The sequence below is a fragment of the Gorilla gorilla genome, chromosome 22 (genome assembly GCF_029281585.2).
Source record: "Gorilla gorilla gorilla isolate KB3781 chromosome 22, NHGRI_mGorGor1-v2.1_pri, whole genome shotgun sequence".
Lineage (NCBI taxonomy): Eukaryota > Metazoa > Chordata > Mammalia > Primates > Hominidae > Gorilla > Gorilla gorilla.
In genome coordinates this window covers 8519695-8536280 of record NC_073246.2, presented here as the reverse complement: position 1 = coordinate 8536280, position 16586 = coordinate 8519695, and the positions used below count along the sequence as shown (strand labels likewise).

Here is a 16586-nt window from a genome sequence, read left to right as displayed (position 1 = left end):
CCCAGTGTGTGATGTCCCCCTTCCTGTGTCCGAGTGTTCTCATTGTTCAATTCCCACCTATGAGTGAGAACATGTGATGTTTGGTGTTTTGTCCTTGCGACAGTTTGCTGAAAAAAATGATGAGTTCATGTCCTTTGTAGGGACACGGATGAAGCTAAAAACATATTTCTTAATAACTGCTTTTGCTGCGTCCCCTGTTTTGGTATACTGTGTTTCTAGTTACATTTGTTTCAAGGAATTCTTAAATTTCATTCTTAATTTCTTTCTTCACTCACTGTAACTCAAGGGCATGTTGTTTAATTTCCATATGTCTGTATAGTTTTGAATGTTCCTCTTGTTATGAATGTCTAGTTTTATTCCATTGTGGTAAGATAAGATACCTGATAGAATTTCAATTTTTAAAAATTTGTTGAGACTTGTTTTGTAGCCTAACATACGGTCTATCTTGGATATTGTTTCATGTGCTGATGAAAAGAATGTGTATTTTGGAGCTGTTAGGTGAGATGTTCTGTATATGTTTGTTACTTATGTCCACTTGGTCTATGGTGGAGTTTAAGTCTGATGTTTCTTTGTTGATTTTCTGTCTAGATGATTTGTCCAATGCTGAGAGTGGGATACGGAAGTGCCCAACTCTTATTGTAATGGGGTCTATCTCCCTCTTTAGATCTAGTAATATTCGCTTTATATATCTAGGTGCTCTGGTGTTTGAGTGCATACATATTTACAATTATACACATATTACAATTATATTTCTTGCTGAATTGAACCCTTTATTATTACATAATACTCTTGTTTGTCAATTTTTATGGTTTTTAACTTGAAGTCTGTTTTGTCTGATACAAGTATAGCTATCCCTGCTCACTTTGGGCTTCCATTTGCATAGGATATCTTTTTCCATCCCTTTATTATCAGCCTATGTGTTTCTATACCGGTAAAGTGAGTTTCTTTTAGATAAAATATAGTTGGGTCTTATTTTTTAATCCACTCAGTAAGTCTATATCCTTCATGGGGTATTTAATCTATTAACATTCAAAGTTATTATTGGTAGGTGAGGAGTTACTTCCAACGTTTTATTGTTTTCTGGTTGTTTTGTATATGTTTTATTCCTTTCTTCCTGTTTACTTTTGAAGTTGGGTAGCTTTCTGTAGTGATAAGGTTTCATTCCTTTCTCTTTCTCCTTTATGTATTGACTCTAACAGTGACTTTTAAAGTTTTGCATGTTTTCATGATGGTGGTTATCATCTTTTTACTTCCAGATGTAAGACTCCCTTGGGCATTTCTTGTAATGTTGGTCTAGTGGTGATGAATTATCTTGGTTTTTGTTTATCTATGACAGATTTTATGTCTTCTTCATTTGTAAAGGATAGCTGTGCTGGCTATAATATTATTGGCTGAAAGATTTTTTTCTTTCAGAACTTTGAATGTATCATCCCATTCTCTTCTAGCCTAAGGTTTTCCACTGGGAAATCAGCTGTTAGTCTAATGGGGATTCCATTATAAGTGTGTTACTTTTCTTTTGCTATTTTAAAAAATCTTTGTCTTTTGATTTTTCACAATTTGCCTATAATGTCTGGGTTGAATGTATTTGGGGTTCTTTGATCTTCCTGGAAATAGATGTCTAGCTCTCTCTCAAGAGTTAGGAAGTTTTATGCTATTTTATTAAATATGTTTTCCTCATATTTTCTCTACACTTTTCCTTCTGGAATGCCCATAATATGAATATTTGATCAAATTAATGGTGTCCCATAAATCCTGTAGGCTTTTTTCATTGTTTTTTTATCCTTTTTTGCCTGTCTGTTATTTCAAAAGACTTGTCTTCAAGTTCAGAAATTATTTCTTCTGCTTGTTCTTGTCTGTAAAGCCATTGATTGTATTTTTTCATTTCATCCATTGAACTGTTTAGCTTTTAGGGCTTCTGTTTGGTTATTTTTATGATATCTGTATCTTTACTGAATTTCTCTTTCACCTGATTTCATTGACTTGTCTATCTGTATTACCTTACATCTCACTGAGTTTCCTTAAGATTATTCTTTTTTCTGTCACATCATATGTTTATGATTGGGTTCTATTACTGGATAATTATTATTTCCCTTTGTAGGTGACATGTTTTCTTGCATTTTCATGGTTGCTGTGTTTCTAAATTGATTTCTATGCATCTGGTGAAAAAGTCACCTTTTCCAATTTTATGGAGTAGGTTTACTTGTATGAATTAATTTGTATGAATGGGTCTTGGATGTCAGTTCATTGGGGTATACCGGCCTTGGTTCTACATGGATGCAGTAAGTGTAGTCTCCATGTAGTTTATTCAGCTGTGATCCACACTAGTAACATTTGCAAGTTACTCAGTGGCCTAGGTTAAGGAAGTTTGTAGTGATGGTGGTGCAGCCTTGCCAGGGGTGGGCTCACTGGGCTGTTTCTCAGGGTAAGGGTGTGTGCAGGCATACAGTGGGTCAGAAAACTTGGAGTATGGCTTTATGCCGCTGGCCATGGTGCCATCACTCTAGCCAGGAGCATGGGGATGCAGTTGCTCAACCAGGGCATGACTTCCAGATGTGCTTTGCAGGACAGTGTCTCAGGCCCAGGATGCAGGCACACAGCTGTTTGCCTGGCCTGGAAGCATGCACTCCAGGAGTGGCCTGAAGGGCTGTTTCCCATAACTGGTATGTGGGTACACAGCTGCTCATCTGGCCTGGGGGCAGTCTGCTGGGGGAAACTCATGGGCCAAATATGTAGGTGCATAGCTGCTAAGCTGGACTGAAGGTATCTTTGCCAGGGCTGGCCAAGAGGGGTGTTTCTCAGGCCTGGGATACAGTCAAATGACTTCTCAGCTGTCCTAGATGTGTGTCTGCTGGGGGTAGTCCATAGAGCTATTCTAGCTCAGGATGTGGGCACACTGCTGCTCAGCTGGCCTGGGTGGTGCCTGCCAGGGGAAGCCCTGGGGACTGCTTCTATGAGCCAGGATGTGGACACGAGGCTGCTCAGCTGGCGTAAGGGCATGTCTTCTGGGAGTAGCCCATGGAGCTCTTTCTTAGGTCCAGGACATGGGCATTCATGGCTGATTGGCTGGTCTGGAGGTGCATCTGCTGGGAATGGATACAGGAGTATTTATCAGGCTCATCCAAGGTTGCACAGCTGCTTAGTTGGCCTGGGAGTGTTTCTGTGGGGGGTGGCCTAAAGGGCTCTTCCTCAAGCTGGGACATAGGTATGTGGCTGCTTAGTTGGCCTGAGTAAGCTCCCAGGGTTGTTTCTCGGCCCTGAGACTTGGGCATACACAGTTGCTTGTCTCTCAGGTCTGAGACACAGGTGCAAGGCCCACTTGGTGGTGTGCCTGCTGGGGGCAGCCTGTGGGACTGTTTCTCAGGCCCTTATTAAAAGCAGAGGGCTACTGGGCACGCCAGGAGCATGTCTGTGGTTGATGGGGCCCACAAGGCTGTTTCTCAGGTCCTGAGCATGGGCTCATAGTCACTCTGTTGACCTGCGGGTGTATCAGCTGCTCAGAGGCTTAGGGGCCTCTCCCACTTGGGAGAGGGCATGTAGTGGTTTGGCTGTCTTAAGAGTGAATTTACCCTGGATGGGACTGCAGATTATTCCTCTGTCTGGAAGTGTGGTGGTGGGGGTTGATTTCCCTACTCTGCATTACTTGAGTTACAGCCAGTCCTGGGACCAACCTCCACACAGCTGGGATTGTGGCTTTAACCCACCCATGTGGGCTTGGTGTACTGAAGATAAAGCTCCAGTGCTGGAGAGGCACAGTGGCTACTGGCCCCCAGAGGAGGGCACACTCAAGAGATGACTCTATTCTCAAGATGGTGCTGTGTTGCTGCAGCTTAAGTCTCTGGGGGTGGGAAGTCTTCACCTTGTACTCCTAGTCCAGGACATGCAGCTGTGTCAATTCTTGGCAATACTCCAAACTGGCCTGAGGGCTTGCAAAGACTGTGAGATTCTCTTGTTGTAAAGACTTTGTGTTTGTGATGGCAGTGGGGCTGGTGGGGATCTTCTGCCTACCTTCACCCTGCAATGAGAAGTCCCTCCTGTCTCTGGGCCAATTCAATCCAGATAGGGCAGAAGCGGCTGCACAGGCTGAGTGCTTCCGTACTATGGCAACTTTCAGTCACCACAGATGTGTCTCCACTCCTTTGCTGCACTCCAGGACTATCCCTTTGATACTCTAATCAAATCTTAGATGTGTATTTCTTGCCTCGGTTCTTTCTCGTAGGGGAGATGAGCACCAGACATCTCTAGTCACCCATCTTGCTTGATTTAGCATAATTCGTAAGGGCCCCAGGATTTTCAGAATAGTCAATGATTGTTGGCTTCAACTTAAAGTCACCAGCTTCATTAGCCCCTAACAAGAGAATTGGCCTGTGCTTTGAAGATTTGAAACCATGCATTGACTTCTCCTCTCTAAATATAAAAGTCCTAGATGGCATCTTCTTCCAATAAAAGGCTATCTTGTCTACATTGAAAATGTGTTGCTTAGTTTGGCCACATTCATCAGTTATCTCACCTAGATCTTCTGGATAACTTGCTGCTGCTTCTGCATCAGCACTGGCTGTTTACCTTGCACTTCTATGTGATGGAGACGGCTTCTTTCCTTAAACCTCATGAACAAACCTTTTAGTGTCAAGCTTTTCTTCTGCGGCTTCCTTACCTCTCCCAGGCTTCACTGAATCAAAGAGAGTGAGGGCCTTGTCCTGGATTACGCTTTGGCTTAAGGGAATGCTGTGGCTGGTTTGATCCTTTATCCAGACCACTACAACATTCTCCATATTAGCAATCAGACTGTTTTGCTTTCTCAACATTTGTATGTTCACTGGAGTAGCAGTCTTAATTTTCTTCAAGAAGTTTTTTGGCTTTTCTGTTTTGTTTTGTTTTTGTTTTTGTTTTACATTCACAACTTGGCTGAAGTGGTGCAAGAAGTCTAGCCTTCCTCACAATCATTTCTAGCTTTTGGTTTAAAGTGAGAGACATGTGACTCTTCCCTTCACTAGAACACTCAGAGACCATCATAGGCTTATTAAATGGCCTACTTTCAATATTGTTGTGTCTCAGGGAATAGGGAGGCCCAAGGAGAAGGAGAGAGATGGGGGAATGGCTAGTCAGTGGAGCAGTCACAACAAACGTGTCATTGATTAGGCTTGTCATCTTAATATGGACATGGTTCGTGTTGCCCCAAAACAATTACAATAGTAACATCAAAGATCACTGATCACAGATCACCATAACAGATATGATAATAAAAAGTTTGGAATATTGCAAGAATTATTAAAATGTGACAAGAGACACAAAGTGAGAACACGCTGTTGGAAAAATAAAACCAGGAGACTTGCTCAATGTAGGGTTGCTACAAACCTTCAGTTTACAAAAAAGTAATATCTGAGGGGCAATAAAATAAAGCACAAGAAAACAAGATATACCTGCATATACACACACATATATGTATATATAAACTATATATGTGTATATATACATATATATGCTAAAGGATATATACATATATGTTTACATATATATACACACACATGCTCATATATATATTAAAGGATATATATATGACTACTGATGTTATTAATTTGGGTCAGTGCTAAAGAATATATCTATATATAGATATGTATATATAGATATATATACACACATTTAAATATGCACATATGTAGACATGTATATAGATATGTGTATCTATATACATATGTAGACATATGTATATAGATATATGTATATCTATATACACACATACATATTTATATATCTATATATATTACATATATAGCTAAAAGATATATCTGTATATATACACACACACATATACATGTGTGTTATGTGTGTGTGTGTGTGTGTGTGTGTGTGTGTAGATAGATCCTTTAGCACTGACCCAAATTAATAATGTCAGTAGTTTTCAATGACATCACCATTGAAAGGTGAGTTATATCAAATATATATCAAATTAGTGAAAGACTACTGATGTCATTTTATCCGGGCCAGTGCTAACGATTAAAAATGTACACTTCAGGTCAAGTGACTTCAGAGACATACTTTTCTGGTTGAAATTATGTACAATTACTCTACATTTATAAACTGGCTGAACTCTGAAAATGTATATGTCAATGATTTGGAATCTACTATTAATATATCATTTTTTCCTAGAAGAAAACCTTATATTATGTAAAGGTGCTCTTGGGCCTTAAAAAACAAACTAATGAATCACAATTTAAGTGCAGTTCTTTATTACTTCATTTGTGAGTGAATTTTACCAATCTTAATATATGCCTCTCTTCTTTCTCTCCGTATTTTGAAATCTCACCCATCATTGATGACTCTACCACACATTACTCTTTTTAATTCAATGAGGTAATAGCTAAAGGATTAAAAATGAACATAGCAAGACTCCACATGTTATCCTAGACTTAATTTTCTGATACAAATTAGTAATAATTATTCTCCAATTTATAATCTAGTTCCCCTGAAAAATGGACATTAATCAGTTATTTATTTGAAACATGGTATTTAATTTTTCTCTGGAAATGAGGTTTTAGAGGTTTGTAATGAAATTTTTTGGCCTGTGAAAAAAACTTAATGAATCAAGTTTATATACATTTCTTTACTCCTAAACCTAATCCCCAAGTTACTGTTTCTGGCAAAATTTACATAAAATCAACTTTAGTTTGTAAACACCCACCTTGCTCGCCCTTGTAATTTTCTGCCTTCTCACATTCAAATACCACCAGTAACTCTTCACCAATCATGGATGTCTTTCCTGCCCCTCAGATAGGGTTAAGTAACTACAGACCCAAGGCAGGGCCTCCATACAATCTGATGGCTCATGACTGTAAACCCAGCAGTTTGGGAGGCTGAGGCGGGTGGATCACGAGGGCAGGAGTTCAAGACCAGCCTGGCCAATATAGTGAAAACCTGCCCCTACCAATAATACAAAAAATTTGTCTGGCATGGTAGCACATGACTGCAGTTCCAGCTACTCAGGAGGCTGAGGCAGGAAAATCGCTTGAACCCAGGAGATGGAGGCTACAGTGAGCCGAGATCACGCCACTGCATGCCAGCTTGGGCAACAGCGAGACTTCATCTCAAAAAATAATAATAATAATAGAAATACGTTTTAATTTGCCCATGCCTCCAACGTCCTATAAAATAAATTCTTTTAAAAATTTATTTATTGGCTTAAAAATCAATACTACATACAAAAGTCACATGCTATTGCTTAATGAGCAGCTAAGAATTCTCACCTAGATGTTTCCTTAATCAGCCACTGATTAAACACAATCCTTTTATTCCTTCTGTAAAATCTCATTCATTTTGCAAGGTTTCTTAAGCATTACACTATAATTAACTTGAATCAGGTTTTCCATATTACTTACACCTTTATGATTTATTTCCAGGAGAGGTTTTCACATGATTGGGAAAACCCTCCACCACCTCCTTCCTTTCACTGATCATGCTAGTCTCTCCTGCCCATGAGACACAGTGAAGTACCCGCACACCTGAGGAAAGCGGCATCCAATGAGGTGGTGGGTTTGGGTTGGGTCTAGGCACCAACCTCACATGTGGACAGAGCTCTCGAGTGTGTGGGACAAGTCCACATTCCATTAGCTCCGTTCTTTTTTTCCCAGGGCTTCACTACTCCTTATTGGCTGCTATCTCCTCCATGTTGCAAATAGGATTCCCTCCTTTCTTGGAACACTGTGGTAGGGTCTCAAACTCAGGAAACCTGAATCCCTTAAAAAATTGCCTACCAGAAATTGAGGGTGACAAATACACTAACAGGAAGAAGCAGCTCTCCTACGAACTGACCTCCTTATACAACTCCATCAAAAAAAGGTGCAAAGTTATCTACAAATGCTACAATGAGAAGAATTGGAAACCCTGTTAAAAAACACTCTGTATGGCCATGCAGGCTCCTGAGAGTAAATTCCACAAATGCCCATCTGTCTCCGTGTTTTGTGTTTCCATTTTTTGCATGGGTTTGTTTGTGTAAATGTGTTGACAAAAGTGTGTATGGATGAAGATGGATGGATATATTTGTGTATGTGCTTCGTGTGTGTATAGCTCTATGCACTCTTATGCATACGTGTGTCTTCATGTATTTATAACTCACCTTTCACTGATAGGTGACACGAGGGCTGCTCCTTTAAATTCACTTGTGTGTGGGCTAGAGGATGATAAAAGAATACAGTCAGATAGGAGACGCAATTCTAAATTTACTTTTTTGGAAAATTAGCTTTTATTACTCTAGACAGAAACCAATGAATTCCAGTCAGAAATCTGAGTCCCATAAAAAAACTGCTTAGTAGGAACTAAGGGTGGCAAATACACTACAGGAAGAAGCAAATCTCTTATGACCTGCTCCTTTTTATATAACTCCACCAAAGAAGGATGCAAAGTTACTAACAAATGCTACAATGAGATGAATTGGAAACTCTGGTAAAAAAAAAAAAATCTCTATGGCCATGCAGGCTCCTGAGAGTAAATTCCACAAATGTCCACCAGTCTCCTTTCTCTTTGGTCTATGTTTCCATCATGTGCATGGATTAGTTTGTGTAAGTGTGTTGAAGAGACGTGTGGATGGATGGATGAATGGATGGATGGATGGATGGATGGATGGATGGGGTATACTTGCTCATGTGCCTGTGTGTGTATAGTTCTATGCACACTTATACTGACGGGTGACTTTAACTATTTATTACTCACCTTTCTTTTGCAGGTGCCTCCTCGGTTGCTCCTTTAAATTCACTTGTCTGTGGACTAGTGGATGATAAGAGAAAACAGTCAGAGAGGAGACATAATTCTGAATTTATATTTTGGAAAAATTACTTTTCATTACTCTAGACAGAAACCAATTAATTTCTGACTATTCATGTGTATAGCACTACTGGAACCTGGAATGTCTTTTCCTCTTTATTAGAAATGAGGATTTATATGGCGACAACCAAAATCTTAGGCGGGGGAAAATAGTAATGCTTCCCGATTTAAGTAAACCTCTTTATTATGACCTCAGTCCCAATGTGTGACAGCTTTGTGGTGGCAGTTATTTCATACTCAACTCCAATTTGTAGGTAGTCAGCCCTCTTATTCCATTCAATGTCCTGCTTAAAAGGCCCTCCATTAGCTCCTTATGTTCACCCGGCATGGTGGTTTCTCATGTCCCACAAAAAGGGTCAGGTAACTAGAGGTCTGACACAGGGGCACAATCCAACAGGATGGTGATTTGAGGTTTGGAGCACCAGCCTCTGTGGTGGCAGGGTTCTGGAGGGTGGAGAACACCTCTAAGGCTCATACCTCTGTTGCTTTCTGCTGAAGGCTTCACAGTTCCCCAAGTACTCCTACCTCCTCCTCACTCCAAACAGGATTCTCTCTTCCCTGGGCCTACTCTGGTATGTCTGGTACACAAAAAATCTGCTTTTCCAAAGCATTTGCCTGCTACTTACTAAGGGTGACAAGACAGTAACAGATGGAAGCCTCTCTCTATAGTCAGTTTCTTTTTTTCTAAACAATGTAAAAATGTGGAAGTTATCTATACATGATACAGTGAGATGATAAAGAAACTGTGTGAAAGAAACACTGTATTATCATGAACACATCTGAGAGTTAATCCCACTAATCTCGGTCTCTTTCTCTGTCACTGTTTTGTGTGTGTGTGTACATCTTTTTTTTTTTTCTTTTTTTCTTTTTTGCAACAGTTTCGCTCCTGCTGCCCAGGGTGGAATGCAGCGGCATGTTCTCAGCTCACTGCAAACTCCACTTCCCCAGGTTCAATCGATTCTCCTGCCTCAGCCTCCTGAGTAGCTGGGATTAGAGGCACCTGCCACCACACCTGGCTAGTTCTTGTAGTTTTAGTAGAGACAGGGTTTCACGATGTTTGCCAGCCTGGTCTCAAACACCCGACCTCAGGGTATCTGCCTGCTTCAGCCTCCCAAAGTGCTCAGATTACAGGTGTGAACCATTGCACCTGGTCATGTGTACATCTTTTATAACTCACCTGTCATTGGGGCCGAGCCAATGATGACTCCCGCCAGGTCAGTCGGATCGGGACTAAAGGACAAATATGGTCAGAGTCAGACACAATGCGTAATTCTAATGTTTTGCAACAAATAGCTACAGTTAGTCTATGTGTCATTCCCCAGTTACACTTTTATTATTCACATGTATGTATATCACTAAATTGACCTGGGAAGGCATTTGTCTTTTTATTAGAAATGAGGTTTCATATGCCAACAGTGAGCATTTTAGGCTGTGACCATAGCGATGCATGCAGATTAAGTAAGGGTGTCTACACCTCAAGGTGTAACAGCATTTTTGGAGAGCATTTAATTCTAGTTCAAATTTAGTTCCTGAGTCTCCCTTCTTATAATCCCATTTGAGTTCCTCATTCTCTATCACCTCCAATCACCTCCTCACTTTTCACCCATCCTAGTTTTCTTTGCTGCCCAAGAGTTGCGGCCAAGTAGCTGGAGGCCTCAAGCAAGGGCTCCATCCCATGTGAGAGTGGGTATGGGCAAAGGCAGTCAGCCTCACATAACGGTAGAGCTCTGGAGGGGGTGAAATAATTCCAGGGTTATTAGCTCTGTTCTTTGTTTTGGCTGGGATTTCTCTGATCTTTGTCCACTCCTATCTCCTTCTCCCTGCAAGCAGGATTCGCTTCTTCCTTGGTTCATGCTACTAGGAAAGTCTCATTCTCACAGAAAGGTAATGTGACAAACACTAACATAAAAAGTCTCCCTCTATGAGTTCCTCCCCATTTTCCTACCTCCATCCAAAAAACAAAACAATATTGCATACAAAGCTCATTCTGAGAGGACTCTAGAAATAGTTTCAAGGGAACTCCTTGCTCCCATGGATGCTTGTCACACTCAATAGCACTACTCAGTCTCTCTCGTGTGTATGAATGCATGTATCTATGTGTTTGTATATGCATAGATACATGTATAACTGTATTCCTTGATATCACATGGTGCATTGGCCAGCCTACTAGAAGGTACTCTCAATTCACACACAGGGCCATGCCAAAGAAGTTAACATGTACATACTAAGACAACGTGTAACTTCCTAGACTTAAGGTTTTCAGTTCAAAATAATTCCAACTGCTTTTGTTTTGGTTTTTTGTTTTTGTTTGTTGTTGTTGTTTTTGGTTTTTTTGAGACAGAGTCTCACTCAGTCACCCAAGCTGGAGTGCAGTGGCATGATCTCGGCTCACTGCAACATCTGCCTCCTGGGTTCAAGCAATTCTCCTGCCTCAGCCTCCCGAGTAGCAGGGACTACAGGTGCCCGCCACCACACCCGGCTAATTTTGTATTTTTAGTAGAGATGGGGTTTCACCATGTTGGCCAGGCTGGCCTTGAACTACTGATCTCGTTATCCACCCGCCCTGGCCTCCCAAAGTGCTAGGACTACAGGCCTGAGCCACCGCACCCGACCTTCCAACTACTTTTCAACCTGTAAATTGCCTTACCCTTACAGAAGTCATGTGTGTATTTGGTTCTTTGGAATCTACCATGCCATTTACCCTACATATCATACTTTATATGATTGCAGCACATCTATCTAAGACTCACTGACTCAAGAGTTCACCAAAACTCTGTACCACTGGAGCTGGCCAATGCACGACAGACAGCCTTTTGTGGGTGAATTTCTTTTAAATTCAACTCCACTGTGTAGGCATTCCTCCTCCTAATCCCATCTATGGCCCACTTCCTGGATCTCTCCATCACGTCTTTCCTTTCACCCATCATGCTAGTCTTTCCTGTCCATGGGACACAGGCAAGTAGCTGTGGGCCTAAGGAAGGGCTGCATCCAATGAGGTGGTGTGCTTGTGTTTATGTTTTAGCACCAACCTCATATGTTGACAGAGCTCTGGAGTGTGAGGGACAAGTCCATGTTCCATTAGCTCTGTTCTTTTCTGCCCAGGGCTTCACTGCTCCTTGTCAGCTGCTATCTCCTCCATGTTGCAAACAGGATTTTCTCCTCCTTTCTGTCAATCTGGTGGGCTCTCAAACTCAGGAAATCTGAGTCCTTTAAGAAGCTGCTTACTAGGAACTAACAGTGACAAATACACTAACATAGGAAGCAGCAGCTCTCCTATGACCTGCTCCTTTTTATATCACTCCGTTAGAAAAGGAAGCAATGTTACCTACAAAGGCTACGAGGAGAAGAATTGGAAATCCTGTTAAAAACCACTCTCTATGGCCACGCAGGCTTCCCAGAATAAACTCCACAAATGTCCGGCCGTCTGTCTCCTTGTTGTATGTTTCCACTGTATGCATGGATTTGTTAGTGGATGTGTTTGAGAGAAGTGTGTACGGATGGATGCATGGATGGATGGATGGATATATTTGTTTATGTGCCTGTGTGTGTGAATACTTCTATGCTCAGTTATAATTCGATAAATAAAGACACACATATGCATAACTCAGCTTTCATTCATACGTGCCTCTGGGTTCACTCCTGATAATTCATTTGTGGGTGGACTAGAGGATGACAAAAGAATACAGTCAGACAGGAGACACAATTCAAAATTTACTTTTCTGGTAAAACTAGCTTTCATTACTCTGCACATAAACCAGTTAAGTTCTGACTATTCATGTGTATAGCACTATTTGGTTCTAAAATGTCATTTTTTTATTAAAAAGGAGGATTTATATGATGGCAACCAACATCTTAGGCTGGGGAAAATAGTAATGCTTTCAGATTTAAATAAACCTCTTTATTATGACCTCAGTCCCAATGCGTGACAGCCTTTGTGGTGGCAGTTATTTCAAACTAAACTTTTGCATGGAGGTAGTCAGCCCTCTTATTCCACTAAATGTGCTGCCTCGAAAGCCCTCCATTACTTCTTCACTTGATTGTCTCTCTTGGTCCACAAGTACGGTAAAGTAACTGCAGGTCTGAGTCAAGGACACAATCCAATATGATGGTATTTGGGGTTTTGAGTACCACCCTGTATTGTGGCAGAGTTCTGCAGGGTCGAAAACATTTCTAGGGTTGTTAGCTTTTTTCTCTTCTCCTGAGGTCTTCACTACTCTCCGTCCCTGCTGTGCTTTCCTGTTTCCAAAGAGGATTCTCTGCTGTCCTCAGCCATTATAGTAAGGTCTCACATACAGGCAGTCTGAAAATTATTTTTTATTTTTACTCAAGAGTATCAAACAGACTAGTAAGAAAAATCATTCTTCTTTTTATGTGGCCATCTTTTATCTAAATTCATTCAAGACATAAAGTCACCTTCATATCCTATAGTGAGATCATGCAGACACATGTGTCAAAAGTTTTTTGTTTTTCCATTAATGCCCTTGAATGGGAACTTCCCTAATCTCAACCTTTATATTTCTCTGCAGTACCTGTGGGTGCATGCCTTGATTTAATATGAATGCATATAGGTATATATAAATGGTATATAATTGTTTCCTCCCTTGTTCATACATCCTTATATCTATATTGATTTATTTCTTTTTCTTTTTCTTTTTTTTCTTTTTTTGAGGGGAAGTCTCCCTCTGTTGCCCAGGCTGGAGTGCAGTGGCAGGATCTCGGCTCACTGCAAGCTCCGCCTCCCGGGTTCATGCCATTCTCCTGCCTCAGCCTCCTGAGTAGCTGGGGCTACAGGCACCCGCCACCAGACCCAGCTAATTTTTTGTATTTTTAGTAGAGATGGGGTTTCACTGTGTTAGCCAGGATGGTCTCGATCTCCTGACCTCGTGATCTACCCACCTCGGCCTCCCAAAGTGCTGGGATTACAGGCGTGAGCCACCGCACCCAGCCTCTATATTATTTCTGTCTCACAGTTCACTGACAGCTCCACTCCAGGGTACTGATTTGAATTTAGACTTGGCAGTGCTACAGAATTTAAATATATATATGTATCGTCCAGCACCAATATGACATCCTGGACTTCACTTTCTGGTTTGAATTACTCACAAGCGATGTTTAGTTCTTTACAATTGAATACAGCACAAACTAAGAATTTGGTGGTTTACTTTATTTCAAATTCAGCTGCAGTTTCTATATACAAATCCCCTTGACCCCATCTCATTTCCTGACACTAAAATCCCTTCATGAGTGCCTTGTTTTTGCCATTATAGGTGTCTTCTCTGCTCTCACACAGGGTCAAGAAACTGCCCCATATAATGTGATGATGGGTGTGGGCTTGCAGTGTTAGCCTCACATGGTGGTAGAGCTCTGGGTGTGAGGAACCCTGCCAGGGCCATTAGCTCTGTTTTTTTTTCCCTAAGGGCTCCACTGCTCCCTGTCCACTGTTACTCGCTTGTTGCTCTGCATAGGATTTTCTTCCCTTGGTCCACTCTAGTATGTCACATACACAGAAAATCTGACTTTCCTAAGTATGTGCCTACTACTAAGGGTGACAAGACAATAACAAGAAGTTTCCCTTTTTTGCCCTGTTCCTTTTTTATCCAATTTAATCAAAAAGTTGGATAAGGGGCCTGCAGGGCCTATAGTGAGGAGGTTTATAAACAGTGTAAAAGACATTCTGTATGGCCATAGATGATCCTGAGTGTAAGCACATAATCTTCATCTTTCTCTCTGTCGATTCTCTCTCTCTTTTCTCTTTCTCTCCCTTTCTCTCTCTCCCTGTGTGTCTAGATAGACAGAAGTATGTATATCTACATATATATTTCTTTAAATATTTGTGTATATATATTTTATAATTCACATTTCATTGGTGGTTCTATCATAGGTCATTGATGTCAATTCTGTATGCAGGCTAAAGGAATATAAAAGTAGATAGTTGGACACACATGTAATTCTAAACTTACTTTTTGAATCAAACAGCTACAGTTACTCTACGATGTACTATCTGGTTGACATTTAAATATTCATGTGTATATCACTAATTCGAACTAGGTGTATCCTTTTTTTTAGGTGGAGTCTCACTCTCACTGAGGCTGGAGTGCAGTGGTGCCATCTTGGCTCACTGCAACCTCCGCCTCCCAGGTTCAAGCAATTCTCCTTCCTCAGCCTCCTGAGCAGATGGGATTACAGGCATGCACCACCACACCTGGCTAATTTTTGTATTTTTAGTAGAGACAGGGTTTTGCCATGTTGGTCAGGCTTGTCTCAAATTCCTGGCCTCCAGTGATCTAGCTGTCTTGGCCTCCCAAAGTGCTGGGATTACAGATATGAGCCACCATGCCTGGCCAGTGGCATTTATTTCTAATGTAACTGCAGTCTGTAAGGAAACATGCCTCTTACCCCATCTAAATTCTTGATTCCTAAATCCTTCTGTCACTTCTTTACTTTCACCCATCATGGCTGTCTTTCCTGCCCAGAAGATATGACCATGTAGCTGTAGGCCTGAGTCAGGAACTCCCTACAAAATGATTGTGGGTTTGGGTTTGGAGCACCAGCCTCACATGGTGGTAGAACTCTAGAAGGTGAGGAACCCATTACGGTTTCATGAACTCTGTTCTTTTTGCTGAGTGCTTCACTCCTCCCTGTCACCTGTTACCTCCCCATTGCTCCATATAGGATTCTCTCTCCCTTTGGCCCACTCTAGTAGTAGGAGAGTCTCATAAATGGAAAACCTCAGAGGTTCCTAAGGGATTGGATACTACTAACTGAGAGTGACAAATATACTAAGAGGAAGAAGCATCCCTTTCATGACTTCATCCTCTTTTATCCAATTTGGTCTGAAAAAAAAAATAGAAGGTTATCTATAGATCCTACAGTGAGAAGATTTGGAGATAGTGTCAAAGATACTCTGTATTTCCAAGGGTATGCCTGACAGTGAATTTTACAAATATCAACTTCTCTTTCTCTTTCATTGTTTTATGTTTCTGTGTGTGTATGTGTATGCATGCGTGTATGTTATGTGTATATATGTATATATACACTTACTTGTATATAAATCTTTGTTTCTCATTCACATTTCATGGGTGGCTCTATCATAGGTTACTACCATCAACTCAATTGGCTGTGGGCTGGGGAATTATAAAAGCATATTACTCAGATACAAACACAATTTGGACTTACACTTTTGGTCAAATAGCTGCAGTTACTCTAGACAAGAGTCTACCTGCCAAGGAATGCCAAAGATTGCCAGCAACCAGAAAAAGCTAGCAAAGAGGTATCAAACAGATTCTTCCTTATAGCCTTCATAAAAAGCCAACCCTACTGACAACCTCAATTTCAGATTTCTAGTCCCTAGGACTATGAGATCATTAATTTTTGTTTAAGCCACTTGGTTTGTGATACTTTGTTAAAGCAGCCCTAGAAACTAATATAGCCTAACCTGCTAGAATCTCATACACAGGCAATCCAACAGTTTTCTAAAAGTTTTAGCTACTAGTCAATTCAGCTAGGAAGAAGAAGTAGACTTCTTGTGATCTACTTATCTTGTATCCAACTAGACCCAAAAAGAAAAGGATGTTACATACAGAAGCTGAAACTACCAGTACTTTAGAAACAGTGTCCAAGAAACTCTATAGTTAACATTTGTGTGTATCTTTATGAACATACACACACATAACACCTTTCACTGATGGCTCCATTATAAGCTAGTGATATCGTTTCACTTTCACTGAGGACTCCATCATGGGTTAGTGATATCACTTCATTTGGGTCAGAGCTAA

The 16586-nt window shown here is 40.9% G+C and overlaps 1 protein-coding gene and 1 pseudogene across 1 annotated transcript in view; both read right to left on the bottom strand.

The window, feature by feature from the left end:
- The window catches only part of LOC129529386 (putative tyrosine-protein phosphatase TPTE), a 40172-nt pseudogene extending 27473 nt beyond the window's left edge, over window positions 1-12699 (bottom strand).
- LOC129529385 (histone-lysine N-methyltransferase 2C-like) overlaps window positions 12420-16586 on the bottom strand; it is a 54709-nt gene continuing 50542 nt past the window's right edge. The window contains exon 13 of the mRNA XM_063702753.1: window positions 12420-12473. The gene's annotated coding sequence lies outside the window, so the exon portion shown is untranslated. The remainder of the gene's footprint in view (window positions 12474-16586) is intronic.